Source organism: Acanthochromis polyacanthus, chromosome 4 (assembly GCF_021347895.1).
Source record: "Acanthochromis polyacanthus isolate Apoly-LR-REF ecotype Palm Island chromosome 4, KAUST_Apoly_ChrSc, whole genome shotgun sequence".
NCBI lineage: Eukaryota > Metazoa > Chordata > Actinopteri > Pomacentridae > Acanthochromis > Acanthochromis polyacanthus.
Genome location: NC_067116.1, coordinates 8,417,382 through 8,433,871, shown reverse-complemented (window position 1 = coordinate 8,433,871; position 16,490 = coordinate 8,417,382). Strand labels below are relative to the sequence as shown.

Below are 16,490 nucleotides of genomic sequence, written 5' to 3'. Positions count from 1 at the left end.
TCACTTTCACAGCTAACAATCTTTCTTTCCTTCTGTCTCTGCTGGGATTTTTTTCTGCTCCTCTTTGTGATGATCTCCAGGTCTTGAGGTTGAAGGCTTCAGGGTCACAATCAGAATCTAAATTATTTTGGATCTTCTTCAGTGTAGAATGTCTAATTGAGATATTTGCTACCACTGCTCAGATTTATTAGGATGGTCCTTGTGCTGTTTCCTGTATTTTTGTTCTGCCTCTCAACACTACCATTCTTCCAGTGCAGAAGTCACTTTTTGTGTCCCACTTCACCCTTTGAGATTTTTCATGGGTGAAATCCTTGTGATTGTGTTTTGGCCACTGGCCCCTGGTACTTCAGAATACTTGGATATGTATTGGGTCTTGTGAGCACAATATGAAACTCTCTCTCTTAGTGATAGACTATAATAGCAGCTTACTAAGCTGTTAGCCATAACTTGCAATTGATTAGAACTCAGTAACTCCGGCATTTGCAGTTCTCTGTTTATAGTATTACAAGAACATGGTAGAAATTATCAGGACCATCTGAAATGGCATAGAAGCTGTATTTTCCTAGACGTTTCTGATGATTTGAAATGTTACTAAAGTTCTGGACAAGGCATTTTTTTTGTAAAAATGTTGACATAACACAGAAAAAATTTAAAGTCAGCATTTTTTTTCTAACACAGTGTCTTACCATTTTATGACACTTGTCTATATCATTTACAGTTCTGTTGAAATGTTGTTGAATAAAATATGAAAACAAAATTCACTATAAAAATTTGGTTTGCAATGAATAATTCTGGGCATAACTGTATGCTGATCTAAACTGATGATCAGGCCAATGATTAAATGTGTAAATACTGCAAAACCAATAACGTTCCCATCAACACAAGCTTGCTTGTGTTCATTGCTTATTAGCAAATGTGGGCACACAAATTCATTGCACCTTTTTGACCCCAACAAAGAAGACAGACCTGATACTGAACATATAGTGTCTGCTGCTAAGGAACTGAGGTTCACCACACAAAACTTTAAAAGCATAGAGGATGAAGTCTAGGTATACCGGCACATTGTGGAACTCTGAATTTAATTTTAGTGTGTTTACATTATTAATCAAGTGTGAAATGTGTTTGTAGTGACAAACTCAGAAAGAATTATAGGACCAACTCTCCAGTCCTTCAGCTTCCTTTTACCCTGCCTTTTTTTCTTTTCCATTGAAGATTATTTGAAGTTTCATCCTTTATATGAATTTGCCCACTCTGTTTATTGGTTAGAATTAATTGCTTTAGCTAAAAGATATTTCAGTACTTTATGATTTAGTGATATTTCAGTGCTTCAATTGTAGAGTTAGGACATCAGTTAACCATTTCACCCTTCAGTTTAGTCTTACTTTGTGACAGCTTTATTTTCAAAGTCTAGTTTTACCTCTGTGGAGGCTTTGATGTCATTTAAATTGAGCTGCCGCTGAAAGAAAGATCTCGTCAGAAAGCCAGACATCTTCAAGTTGAGCTCATTTTACATCACATAAACAGACACAGTTGGGCTTTATCAGTATTGAGCGAAATCAGCCAGTCTGGTCTGAAAGACCAGACAGAAGCTAATAAAGAAACCGGCATGAACTCACCTCTGACTGCGGCTCCTGCAGAGCACCGTGGAGGAAAGGAGAGAGAACAGTTTCATCTGACGCCTCTCCATCCTGCAGGAACAAGACGCGTTTTTTAATGTGTAAACTGTCAGCATCAAATGAGAATGTCAGCCACGAGGACACCGGATCCACAGTCGCGGATTCTGAACAGTCGCGGATTCTGTACCGCTCCATCATCCAAGATGTATGTGTTTAAAGGTCAAGAGGATTTTCTGGACACGTTTCTTTCCATGCGAATCTCACCCGCAGACTGTTGTACTGTGACATTGCGTTGTTTTTACATCATTTTTGGAAATAAACCAAAGATTGAGGCACTATATTCTTTTTTTTATTGGTGCGTAAAAAACCGCGCCGCCCGTCAATGAATGGCGCGTTGTGCCGAGGGGTAACTTTTCATAGGCACTGATGAGCTCCTGTCGGACGGAAGCTTTGATATCTGAGGAACCTGTTGGATTATAAAATACACGCGCGCGTGCATGCCCGCAAGCATTACTTCAAGGACGGCGAGTTTGGAGAGTGTTGTTAGTGTCTCTGGTGCGTCTTAACTGGATTTTTGCGCGTTGGTGACTCCGCAGTTACAAACCTCCGTGTGCTGAGTACACAGGAAGACAATGTTTTTATGCAACACGAGTGCCATAAAGGACTGGAGCTAATTTTCTCTCACAGATATTGCCTCTGATGAATAAAACTACAGGCTTGGTCAGCAATCGACAAAGCAGACGCTGTAACGACCACCATGGTGACAATCTCTGCAGCCGGACGGCGCGATGAGCGCGAGTAACCCGCCTCTCAACTCCAACCATACCTCAGGCATGGAGCACGTCTTTCAGTACTCTATTCGGAGAGTGACCTGCTGTACACCAACTACCGGACACCGGCAAGAGACTCCATGCCGCTGCCAAAAGCGGTGCTGTACCTGGTCATGGCAGCGCTGGTGGTGGTGGCGGTGGCGTATGCGATAGTTGGACACCTGGTCAAAGATGTGGTTAATGACTTTGTCGGTATGTGACCCCTGTGATGTGTGGTGTGTGTGTGTGTGTGTGTGTGTGTGTGTGTGTGTGTGTGTGTGTTGTGTGTGTGTGTGTGTGCGTGCATTCAGCAACACCGAAAGGAATGAATTATTGTGAAGACAAAGTGATAAAAAAAATACTTTAACTAAGATATTTTATTACAACAATCAATGAATGCACATGTACACATTTGAGACTGACATTTCCTGTCTACTTTGAACTGGAACCATTTCAGGGAGCCTTTTACCAAAAATGTTCTACCAGTCAGGCTTTAAAACAGAACTACTGCTGCTTGACACAGACAAGAATCCAAACATCTTGATTTATAGATGAATGAAGTGCCTTGGGGCCTCCCTGAAATAGCAACAGACAAACATTAATAATATGTACAACATGTGACAGGTGACATTGTATTTAGTCATCCCTTCCCCTCCAGAATCCCAAATAATCTTAATGCAGATGTACAGTAGCTTTAGCTTCATATCAGGATGATGACCTTGTGAGGGACACGTCCTGACAAACTACACTATCAGCAAGTGTCTGTATGAGAAATGGAGAGGTCTGCTGTTTTTCTATTTTTGAAGAGCTTCCTTTCATAATGAATGAAAGGACGAAACAATGAGTCTATTTTTGGGACTCAGTCTCTCATAGTGCTGACTTGACCTGATAGTCCACTTTTCACATCAAAATACAAGATTTCAATCAGGAATGTTTCACCTTGAGTTCTCCTGTCGCATTTAAAATGCTTTTTGGATTCATTTGGTGGTTACAATTTAGTATTCATAGCTTGCATTCTTATCAGGTCCTATAGTTCTCCAAAATCCGCAATTATTTTTTAGAAGAAATATGCAAGATGTGATCAAAAAATGCCAATTTTACATTTACAATACATTTTAAAAGTGTGGCATAACTCCCAATTCTGGGTGAATCAAGACTGTAGTTAGAGGTTGGTGTAACAACAAATATGATCATTGTACTGAGTCTTACAGTACATTTGGGTATTATGGTGCTGAGTATATATCATATTTTGAGAGATTGTTGCATGGGAACATCAACTCCCAAATCTGACTGGATTTTAAGGTTATGGAACCAAATTTAGGGGTGGAGTTATAAAAATATAACACATTAGGAATTGTGACAAATTTACAAAAATTAGCAGATCATTAGAAGACAACAAACAAACTAAAAAAACCTTTAGACTCAGGGTTGCTCTCATAAACTGAGAATAAGATCATTCTTGGAGAGATTATTGTAGAATTTGGGGATGTGAGACAGTACAACACATTTGGTTTTTTTAAATTCTTTCTGGAATACCGTATAGTTTACATTTTTATAACAAATACTAACCAACATCAAACTATTAAAGTCGAATTATGTCCTGAAGCATATGCGATTATATGTAGCTGTTGAATGCTGTAGCTGTATAACCACACACCTCAAAGCTCTGGTTAAGCAGTGTTCGGCCTCATTACCTAACCTGATGGGTTTCTCTTTTATATCATGTTCTTTTAGAAACACATATTTAGCCATGTTTTCTTTAGCAGCATTTTATGTACCACAAAATATATTTGATTGTTGCTGTGTGGTTTTCAATACTGCAACAGGCCTGCTCATGAGCATTTACCTCATTGCGTCTGAGTTTATTCAGTCATATTAACACGCATGTCTGCTGGTGTTCTTAGGACATCTGTATCTGTATCTGACGTCCTGAGCAGTCTTTTTGGTTTTATGAGACTCCGAAAGGATCTGTGTGCTGAGTTTCAAACATGCCTTTCCTCTTGCTCACTGCATGCAGGTGGAGGCAGGTCAATCGTTGCTGAAGGGGATGGAGGTGAAACCAGTGAACCAGGTAAAGGACAAAGCTCACATGGGTCATAGTCTGCTGCACTTAGCTTGGCCACAGAGACATGACCCCTACCCTTCTCCCCAAGGATGTAGGTTTGCTCTCAACATTGTTAGAAACACAACACATTTTCATTTTATGTTAAGGTGTTGGCATGGATGTGCTCTGCAGTGCAAGCAATAGCGGAAAGGAAGTAGGTCTACCAAATGACAACATTTTCACTCATGCTTGAGGTATGGACTGCCAGCCCTGATATCTTGTTGTCAGTGCACTGATCAACTCTCATCTTCTCTGTGTCAATGATTGTATGTGACATGAACCTTGAGGTAGACCAAACCTTTTCAGCCAATCAAATGTCAGCATACCTAAAATGGTTGTCTCTGGGACAAAGTCTCTTAGAGTACATCAGAACTATCTAATATGACTGCACTCTGAACAAAATGCAGACAAATTTGTTCAAAGATTGGTAGAAACAATTCCATCATCCTAAGATATTGCTCCATGTCCACACCTACCTTACCAGTCAAAGGTTTGGACACACCTTGTCATTTAATGTTTTTTCATTATTTCATGACTATTTACATTGTAGATTCTCACTGAGGGTGTCATAACTATGAATGAGCACATATGGGATTATGTAACAAAAAAGTGTGAAATAAGTAAAAACATGTTTTGTATTTTAGATTCTTTGCTTTGATTAGTGCTTTGTACTCTCTTGCCATTATCTCCATGACCTTCATGAGGTTGTCACCTGAAATGGTTTTCCAACAGTCTTGAAGGTGTTCGCAGAGATGCTGAGCATTTACTGACCCTTTTGTCCACTTAGTCCATCTCATTCCAAATCGTCTGGATTGGGTTTAGGTCAAGTGACTGTGGAGGCCAGGTCATCTGACGCAGCAATCCATTACTCTCCTTCTTGGTCAAATAGCCAATAGCCCTTACACAGCCTGGATGTGTGTTTAGGATCATTGTCCTGTTAAAAAGTAAATGTTGGTCCAACTAAACCAAACTGGATGGGATGTCGCTGCAGGATGCTGTGGTAGCCATGCTGGTTCAGTGTGCCTTCAATTGGAAATAAATCCCCAAAAATGTCACCAGTAAAGCACCCCGACACCATCACATCTCCTCCTCCATGCTTTACAGTGGGAACCATGCATGTAGAGACCATTCGTTCATCTTTTCTGCGTCGCACAGAGTCAGTGGAACCAAAGATCTGAAATTTGGACTCTTCTGAACAAAGCACAGATTTCCACTGATCTAATGTCCATTCCTAGTCTTTCTTGGCCCAAACAAATCTCCTCTCTGTGTTGTGTTTCCTTAGTAGTGGTTTCTTTGCAGTTATTTGACCATAAAGGCCTAATTGGCACAGTCTGCTCTGAACAGTTGATGTAGAGATGTGTCTGCTACTAGAACTCTGTGACCTTTATCTGGGTTCTAATCTGAGGTGTTGTTCACTTGCGATTTCCAAAGCTGGTGACTCAGATGAACTTTTCCTGAGCAGCAGAGGTGACTCTTGATCTTCCTTTCCTGGGAAGGTCCTCATGTGAGCCAGTTTCATTGTAGAGCTTGATGGTTTTTTTAACTGCACTTGGGGTGCATTCATTTTTTTTGCAGTTTTCTGGACTGACTGACATTCAGTTCTCAAAGTAATGACAGACTGTCGTTTTTCTGTCCTTAGGTGATTCTTTCCATAATATGGATTCTAACAGGTGTCAAATAGGGCCGTCAACACAACTGATGGTCCCAACCCCATTAAAAAGGCAAGAAATTCCACAAATTAACCTTGACAAGGCACACCTGTGAAGTGAAAACCATTTCAGGTGACTATCTCATGAAGCTCATCCAGAGAATGTCAAGAGTGTGCAAAGTAGTAATCAAAGCAAAGGATGGCTATTTTGAAGAATTTAAAATATTAAACATATCTAGAGGTATTTCACAATTGTTTGTTTGCTACATAATTACAGACTTCTTGCTTCATAGTTTTGATGTTTTCAGTATGTAGCTACAATGTAGAAAGTAGTAAAAATAAAGAAAAAACATTGAATGAGAAGGTGTGTCCAAAAATTTGACTAGTACATCCAGGCTCTTCCCCTCCTCTGGTCATCTTGAAAAGAAAGCAGACGCTTTCTTTAACTCACCCAACCTTCCCACCTTCATATGAAAACTCACGGATACACATTTGCACAAACACACAGATGACTTGTTGTTCGGGCAACAAGCTCCTGGGAATTTTACCGAGGTGTACATGTGAAGAGTCTGTGTTCTGTGCCTGTTTTCTTTCCCACCAGGGGAAAGTCAAAAATACTCTGTCTAGTCTCCTGGTCAAAGCAAGATGCTTCACTCCTCTGACATGATGCAACATTTGAAAAACAGCAAACCAGTCTGTTAAAGTCATGCTCTGTCCACTGGAATGAATATAGGGAACACACATACTGTATTTCAGTTTTATAATGACTTGGATTCCTTTTTTAAAAATAGTTTTGGCTCTCATTTCTGTCTGTAAATTGTAACCTGCAAGTTGACTGCTGAGTCCTAGTACAGTTAGACATTCAGAGAGGTTGTCAGTAGATCTTCATCTTAGTCAAGCTTATTTAGAAGGAAAAAGCAAAGTCAAAAAATGTATAAACATCCATCACAGTTTAAAGACTGATGTCTTGCTTCACCTGTGATCTGTAGAAAGTATTGTAGCTAAATGTGGTAAATGTGCGCAATCAGTTTTTTGTGCAGCAGTCGATTGTTCGTGGCATTTCAGGTGTGAACAAGTTTAGTTCTCCTTCAGATATTTTGGATTAGAGATAATCTTGATAAACTGCTAGACTGTGTGATTGCCTGATGTCTGTTTTTTCTTTCGTCGCACTGTGACCTTGGTACCATATGATCCCAGAAATGATGGCCAAAACTATGAAAAAAGATCCAGGTTGTATTACACCTGAATTATGCTAAAAAAAATATTTATGTTTAAAATGTCATCCATTAACTTAAACTTGAATTATTTTGTGCTGTTTAAGCTGTTTCTGAATTCATTAATGTCGTTAATGATCACTGCTATTTTGGATACCCAACTCACTTACTCTTGCAAGATGTATTAATCTCAGGTAAGTCTGTGGTGTCAGGTAGTGGCTGTGTCTTTGTCTTTTTGTTTGTTTTTCTTGTTCGGTAGCATTAGCTAGGGTGACCATACGTCCTCTTTTGCCCGGACATGTCCTCTTTTGAGAGGCTGTCCGGCCTGTCCGGCCGGCGTTTATAAAGTCCTTCAAATGTCCGGGTTTTTGATCTTGCCTAGCTTGAGCGCATCACAGACCAGTGTATTTATCATTCACGTTGAATGGTTCCTTTGGAAACACGCTCTGAGAGGCGGAGTTTGAGCCGAACCCCGGATTGTGTAATAATCATTCACAAAGCAGTACAGAGGCACGCTACACTCAGTCACTCCTCGCAGACTGACAGGCAGGTAAACATGCTGCGAGAGAACACTCGAACAGAAAGAAAATGCCAAAACGCAAATGTCATTTCACTGATGAAATGCGAAAAAAGTACCCCTGTTTTCATCCGGGTTGTGTCAAATGGGAGGCAGAATGTACAGTCTGCAAAGCTGGGACTTATGTCTCTGTAGCTAATAAGAAAAGGAAAAAGAAGGAAAAAAGGACAGTTGACTTGAGGCCTTAATTCTATTTTTTTTTTAATTTGCCATTAGACACATTATTTTGAAGAATGGGCTAACTGAACATTGAAAAATACGCTACCTCTCTTTTTTCTTTTTGTTTAATATTTTGAGGCATTATTTCTATTTTTATATAATTAATAATTTGGAGGTTATTTTGAAGAATGGTACTCCACCTCACTTTTCTTAACTAAGGTGTAAGTGTCATACTTAAGAGAGATGATTATTTCTTATTTTCTTAAACATCTGAATACATGTGTTCCTACAGAACTTGAGTCAATAACTATTAAAGACTAGAGCATGCCATATTTGTATGTGACTGATTATATTGTTTAGGAGAATTGCTTTAAATTAATAAATATATTATTTACTGTTTGTGAGTGTTTTGGGCTATTTTTCTGTATATCCAGGTAAAGTGTTCTTTTCTGGGGAATTCAGAATATTTGTTTAACTGAGTTAGAAGCACAGAAAGCCCCCTGACCCACGGAAAACCCCTAAAAATGGGTGGGAAAAAAATTAATTTTTTTGGCGCGCGAGCTGGAAGTGTGTCCTCTTTTCAGAGAAACAGAATATGGTCACCCTACATTAGCAGTGAGCAATTAGCAATTAGTACTTGCATCTTAGGTGAAGTCTGCTTGTATAGTCTCTGTCTGTGGTGAGCTTTGTTGAAGTAGTGATGCATTTTAGAAGTTAGCGGTTAGCATTAGCATGTAGCACTAGCAAGTTTGATGAGCTGGCTTGTATAGTTTCTTTGTCAGTGGTAAGTTTGCTTTGGACATGTTAGTGGCGTTGCAGTCAGCATTAGCATTTATAGGGGTTTGGCACTAGGTATTCAGCATCTTGCACTAGCTAACTGGTAGCATCGGCACTGGTCACTACCTGGAGCATCTCCTAAACGGGCCTGGGTCGGTTGAACGTGGCAGTGCTGTTTGGATTGTGTAGGAGCAGTGTGAACTGGCACCAGAAGGGGTGAATCTGGGATGCCAGAGTTCACCGCCTAGCCACCTGGAGGTTTTGTGGGACTAAATAGGCGATTGAAGGGAGGTTTCCACCTGATGACCCCCAGAGATGTGTTAGGAATCACTGCTCACTGGTGTGTATAGTGGTGGGTCAGGGATCCTCGGTCCTTCACTAAATGCATCTCCTTTTTGTTTGGAACACAACTGTCTTGTGTTGAAACTATCTAAAGACTGGCAGACATTAAGTAGATTGCACACATGAACTGGATCCCTGGAGGCTTAAAAAACAGTCCAGTCTTGACTCAGTGCCATATACTGACGATCAACTCCTTAGTCAGCTAAAGCCTGTAATTCTACCTGCTGGATCAAAGTGCAGACAGTCATTCATAACAGTTACACTGCACCAGGTTCTCAATGACAAAGAGATCATAAAACAACATAAGTGTAAGATTAATAGGATATTAGTACATCGACCATGTGACAGATCTAAACAGGCTCCCACTCATTTTCTGCCGAAACACTTAAGTTCACTTTGAATCAGTACTATGAACGCACCTTTTAAGAGGGGACTCTGGCTTTGAGAAATTCCGCTCTGCTGTCTGCCTTCTCTTCATACTCACAACGCTCAGGCTTAATCTCAGCTCTTCATCTGACAGAACAATGATTGATGTGTCCCCATTCAAAAAGGCTCCACCACACATGATGGGGCTGCAGTGCGGCAGACATCTCCCTCAGAAACAATTTTATGGTGCTTTGCCTGTAATGGAATTACAGAGGCTGAACCCATCATAACTGTCTGTCAGATTCACTTTGCAACCTTGTTCGGTGAATGTTCTAAATGCTTAGCTTACTTGTTGTTGTCCTGTGAATGTTCCAGCATGTATGTGGTCACACTTTATGCCTCCACTCCCCTGAAACCTGAAGGCTTGTCAGAACCTATAGTCATAGTGGAAATAAGACTTAATTACTTTATTAAGGGGAAAGTTGGAGTTCTGGAGTTTTGCTTGTGAAATTCCTGCAAATAGGACCTGAAAGGAAAACAATAATTTAAGGAATTTAGAAAAAAAAGTTTTTGTTTTATTAGATTAGAACAGGAGAGAAAGGAAGAAACTATTTAATTTACTTATTTCTATCATTTTTACTGGACAATAAAGTCACGTTCCCCATCAGTCTATACTCTAGATAAGATAACATAACGTAACATAAAAGAATGAAACTTTTTATTTTTATTTTTTAAAATGTATTAAAATCAAAAACTATAATTTACCATTTACGAAAATATGTCTCTGATCAGGGCTGCACAGTGGAGTAGTGGTTAGCACTGTCGCCTTGCAGCAAGAAGATCCCCGGTTCAAATCCCGGGCTGGGCCTGGGATCTTTCTGCATGGAGTTTGCATGTTCTCCCTGTGCATGCGTGGGTTTTCTCCAGGCACTCCGGCTTCCTCCCACAGTCCAAATATATGCTGAGGTTAATTGAGTACTCTAAATTGCCCGTAGATGTGAGTGTGATTGTTTGTCTGTATATGTAGCCCTGTGACAGACTGGTGACCTGTCCAGGGTGTCCCCTGCCTTCGCCCGAGTCAGCTGGGATAGACTCCAGCACCCCCCGCAACCCTAGTGAGGATAAAGTGGTGTATAGAGAATGGATGGATGTCTCTGATCACAGGTGCATTCATTTTAACTGCATTAATTTCCTACTTTGCAGCTTGGATTTTCAATATACTCTATTTAAAGTATTTGTTTTTGTTTCTTCAATAGAAGAAATGCTGTTTAAACTTAGAAATTAGAGTGGTGGCATAATTTTAAATCATCTGATATTTACATGATATTGCACAGAGGTGTACTCAACTTTGTTGTATTCTGTACATGCTGCTGCTGGAGCACTGACTATACAAATTATAAAGCTGTAAGAGACTCTGACAATTTCTTATGGAAGTTGTACCTGTCAGCAACAGCTAAGGCATTTATTTATTAAAACCTATATAGAAAATTTCAAATAAGATTAATAGAGCTTTAGGTATAACTCTTCATGTCTTGGATCAGTGCGCTAAGAGCCCAACTCCAAATACAGACACCAATGGCAGACATTTAAGACACAAAGAAATGAAATTAATAAGGGCAATCAAAAGGGAGGGAAAAGAAGGACAAAGAACAGAAGTCAAAACACAAGCAACACCCTAGGAAAAAACAATTTCAAAGTAAAACATGAAGCACTGAAAAGAGATCATCGATCGATCCATCCATCCATCCATTATCTGTTCACCACGTAATCCTCATTAAGGTCGTGGGCGGTTGGAGCCTATCCCAGCTGACTTAGGGTGAAGGCAGTGGACACCCTAGACAGGTTTCCAGGGCTACACATAGAGACAAACAATCACACTCAGATTCACGCCTACAGACAATGTCAAGTTACCACTTAACCTCAGCATGTTTTTGGACTGTGGGAGGAAGCTGGAGAACCTGGAGAAAAACCCACGCATGCACAGAGAGAACACGCAAACTCCATGCAGAAAGATCCCAGGCCCAGGCCTGGATGCAAACAGGAGATCTTGTAGCTGCAAGGCGACAGTGCTAACCACCTGTGCAGCCACTGAAAGAGACATGAAATCTACAAATACACAAACAGACACAGAGACAGAAAATGAAAACACGGGAATGAATCACAAAACCAAACAACAATCTAGAAACCAAAACCCAAGTCTGACACTTAGGTGAATGTAGCTGCATATTTTCCACACTTGGCAAAATCTGTATATTTCTTGGTAATTTCTGTCCGCACTGACTTTTATAATAACACAATGACTATCTTTTTGTCTATTTTTAGAGTGGATGATTGGCTCTCGTGGAGTTACCAGCCGCAACAAGAATGACATCAGCTGCATCACTAATAACATGCATGAACTGAGTGAGCTGGGTGAGAGGCCTAGACTGGTGGAAATGAGCTACATTTCTCTGAATCACACCAACTGTCTGAGCTCCAACAGATCTGAGGAGATAGTGATCACGATAGATGAGACGATACCGCAGCAACCTCCAGACACTCCCTCTGGGACTTAACTGTGACCTTCTGACCTTCCCTGAGAGAAATAAAGCAGCATACTAGCTTGCTCTTCTTGTTAAAGTGGATTTACAAGTCTGTCATGAATTGAAGCTTTATCCACTGTTTCATCACCTGCAGGTGGGCTGTATCGGCTGTGTAATGTTGGGCCATGGGGACTTCTGATGTGGCATCGGGTGTTAATGGACTCCTTTTTGCTGGGAGGACTGGAGAGGATGGCTGCAGCTTTTTTGGGGCAGACATTTAGGGAAAAAGTGTTGTTTTTTTCTTGTTTATGTCCTCATCATGCTGACCTTTTTTTCAAGTGACCCCTTAAGCTTTGAAATGACAATACCACTCTGTTAATGTGACTTGCAGTTCACTGTAACCACTAGCAGTATTTAATCACCTTAAATATACAACACACAGTACTTATTGTAATGTTGCTGGTAGCAAGGTTAAACACTCCACCTTCATAAATAAAACAATCACAAGTTTTGAATCTTCTTTGATGCTGTGAGGCAAGTTTAATTATGTTTTTGTAATTGTGGTCAAATTTGTGTGAAGCACCTCAAATGATACCTTCTCCCTTTCCTGTATAATAATGCTGTAATTACTACTGGGCAAAAAAATTCTCTTTCTGATGATAAACTTTTTTTCTAATTTCATGTTATTAGCTTCAAGTGCTAAATCACCTTTAAGAGCTCTGGATACACTGAAATGCAAAAAATCGAATATGAAAGTATCAAAGCCATTGTTCTGTTGTCAGTGCTCAACTTTCTGGTCAAGTGTCTAAACATGGCAACACCTTTGAAGCAAAAAAAATTTCTTTTTTCATCTTTTCAATATTTAATACGTCACATGTAATGGCGATTTTCAAAGTCTTTGTTTACCTTTATTACCTCACTGTTAAGGGCTAAGTAATGCTGCTGATGAGTCTGTCACATCACTCAAAACTACAGCTAATGGGGCTTCTGTTTTTGTGCATGCTGTCGTCATTATTCTCTGCACACACAGCAACCATAAACTGTTTATATGGGAAGATATGCTGAAGGATGGTAGAGAGAAAAGGAATGAAATTGAAACAAGAAACTGATGTCTATACTACATTTTTGCCTCACACATATACATGTTTGAGGTGAAATAGGTTAGAGAAGGCCGTGAGTACAAATGGTGGTGTACCTATTTTAAGGGCAATGTAATAAAACAGTGTTAACTCTGGAGCCATGAAAATGATCACCTTGAAATCATCAATCTCTGTATTCCTCTCAAATCACTGAATTAAAAACTCACTGGCAAAAGTGTTCATGTTGTGTCCCTTTTATTGTTTTCTTATATATTACAACCTCTAAATGAACCTCTTGATATCTGCACATTTCTGCTGTTTAAGTACATCATTCACCTTTAAAGCTGTAACTTGATGGAAAAAAATAGTTTTGAGATTCATTTTTAGGTGACAAAGACAATTGCCAAAGTCCAAGACAACAACAATAAACATCAAATACCACATGAAAAGAATTCAGAATAGAATAATATAGATATACATCCTCTGTTTAACAGTTTAACTCATTTTAATTTTATTTATATAGTGCAAATTCATATCACACAGTGAGGATACTACAAAACTATTCAACAAATCCAAAATTTCCTCTGGATTTCCTTAAAGCAACATTTAGCTGCAGTGGGGATGAAAACCCCCTTTCACTAGGAAAAAAATGTCTGACAAACCCAAGCTCAGGGAAGGTGTCAAGCTGCTTTGTTTGTTGGAGTGGATTACAGGGAATAAAAGAACAGGATAGCAGACAGAAAACAATGCATAAGACAACGATAACGACATTGGAGTAAGCTGAGGCCAGAAACTGAAGAGTTCATTTGCAAAAACAGATAACTCCGCTTTGATAAATTTTCAGAAAACTTTTTTTTATTGTTTACTTGAGATAATATCAATCAAACTGAAGTTCAGTGGATTTGACTCAGTAGAAAAATACATGACAAAATAGAAAAAAAAATTGTCATTGTTATTATTCTTATTATCTCAAGTAAGCAAAAAAAAATTGAGTTTTCTGAAAACGGAGTTACTGTTTTTGCAAATGAACTCTTCAACTACAGATCAGAAACCTGTAGCTCCAGATGCACAGATAACTGCAGAGAAGGAGTTGCATAGAATGTTGGCGTATGAATGTATGGAGAGTGAACAAGGGAACTTCCAGTAAAACTCCCAGCAAAACTGCAATTAACAGTAGAAGCCTATGTAGCAGCATAACTTAAGGATGGTTCATGGCAACTGAGCAGCCCAAACTATAGGCTGATATCCTGACGGGGAGAGATGGTGAGGGAATGTGGATGGAGGAGGTGTGTGCAGGAGCAGGAATGGCGTCTCAGCAGGTGCAGGAGACAGGTGGAGATACTGAGAGTTGAATCGAGACAGAACCAGGTTGGATATGGACAGGCAGGAGATTCGGCTATGGCAGGGCCAATAGTATGTAGCAGCTGTCATTACATAAAACATGACGGTTTGCAGTGTTCAATGACCAGTTCAAACATTGTTTCCCAATTAGACATCAGAAATATTAATAACATTAACAAGAGACAAAATGATTCGCCATCAGTACTCAAGTTGTGACTGCAGCCCATCATGACAAGAGATACCGTTACTTCCTGTAGCACACCACGGCCCTAGAAGTGTGGTCCTAAGAGTGCAGCACCTGACTCTGCAGACTTTCTCTACTCGCACATTTGGAGTGCTCACCTCCACCAGGCAGGCCTGTGGTTAAAAGGTGAAGGGCTGAGGGCTGGACCTCAGCTCTGACAGGACAACAGCACTCTCACTGAGTCTTCTCTCTGGAGGCTCTGGTAGGACATGCTACCTGCACTTTCAAAGTAGCAAGTGGACTCATTTCATGCGACATTTGTGCTGTAAATGTCACAAATCAAAGGTAAGTAACTGTACTACAAAGAATAAAACACGCGTAAATATTAAGCAGCTAATGTTTTAGTTCACATTTAATGAAACATAAGCACAGCATGTTGTCTTCAGCATAAAGTGACTATGGGAGAGAATAAACTAAGACGGACGTTTCAGAGTCACTGCAGCACTTCATTAAATAACTGACTAATAAGTGCCACCTAATGGACATTCAAGAGCAGCAGGACCCTGCGACAGACTGGTGACCTGTCCAGGGTGTCCCCTGCCTTCGCCCGAGTCAGCTGGGATAGACTCCAGCACCCCCCCGTAACCCTAGTGAGGATAAAGCGGTATATAGAGAATGGATGGATGGATGAAGAGCAGCAGGATTCCCCACATGGGAGTATAGGTTGCTTAAGTCATTGCATCACAAAATTTAAAAAAGACTTTGATTTACTAAATCTTGTCTGAGATACAGGGTCATTCTGCTATGGAAGAACAAAACTTGAGTGTATACAAAAATTTGATCAACAGAGGGTCTTGTCTTTGTCTTTTAGGATGATTGGGGAGATGTATAAATACATTATAAAGGCAAAACATCTGTGTCAACACATAGCATCACATTCCAAAAGATGTACCCGATTTACTTATTAATATTAAAGCAGCATATCGAAAGCAATGGGCTGCAGAGTGGCTCGGTGGTTAGCACTGTCGCCTTGCAGCTATAAGGCCTGGGATCTTTCTGCATGGAGTATGCATGTTGTTCCTGTTCATGCGTGGGTTTTCTCCATGTTCTCCTGCTTCCTCCCACAGTCCAAGAACATGCTGAGGTTAATCGATGATTCTAAATTGTCCGTAGATGTGAATGCGACTGTCTCATTCTGAAGAATCTAGATTCTCTACTTGCAAAGAAATCTTTACAATATCAGTGATGCAGATTTTTATGCTGATGTCCCGAAGTTTTTGTGCTGTCCCCTTAAGGCTGTGGAAGTGGAAGATTTAATTTATTTTGACCTACAGTATCTAACTACAGTACTACTCTAAATAACAAGCTCAGGTACTCTTTATTTTAAGTGTTAACATTGTATTAAAAAATCATGTACAGCAAAAACACCTTGAATAAAAACACATTTGTGTTGTACATTAAAGAAACAGAAAATGGACAAGTCTACTTTTAAGAAACAAGGGTCAGATTTCTAAACAAATACTGTAAACACCAACAGTGGAAAAAAGCACATTAGGGATAGGTCAAAATGTTCAAAATCTTAGAGTATAAAGAAAAATGCAGTACATAAATATAATTATATAATAAAATAATGAGTGATTATTATATAATATTTCTCAATTAAAGCCAAAATATAAGACACAATATAGAATGTTTTCAAAACAGAAGCTTAAATGTCAAAGGATTAAAAAAAAAAAAAGCCTTCATACACAT

At 39.7% G+C, this 16,490-nt stretch overlaps 1 long non-coding RNA gene across 1 annotated transcript; it reads left to right on the top strand.

Moving 5' to 3' along the window:
* The first annotated feature begins 1,469 nt into the window (after positions 1-1,469).
* LOC110967935 (uncharacterized) lies at positions 1,470-13,453 on the top strand. The gene is made up of 3 exons (XR_007941389.1): positions 1,470-2,638; positions 4,443-4,496; positions 11,935-13,453. It is a non-coding gene; the product is annotated as an uncharacterized LOC110967935 (long non-coding RNA).
* The last annotated feature ends 3,037 nt before the right edge of the window (positions 13,454-16,490 follow it).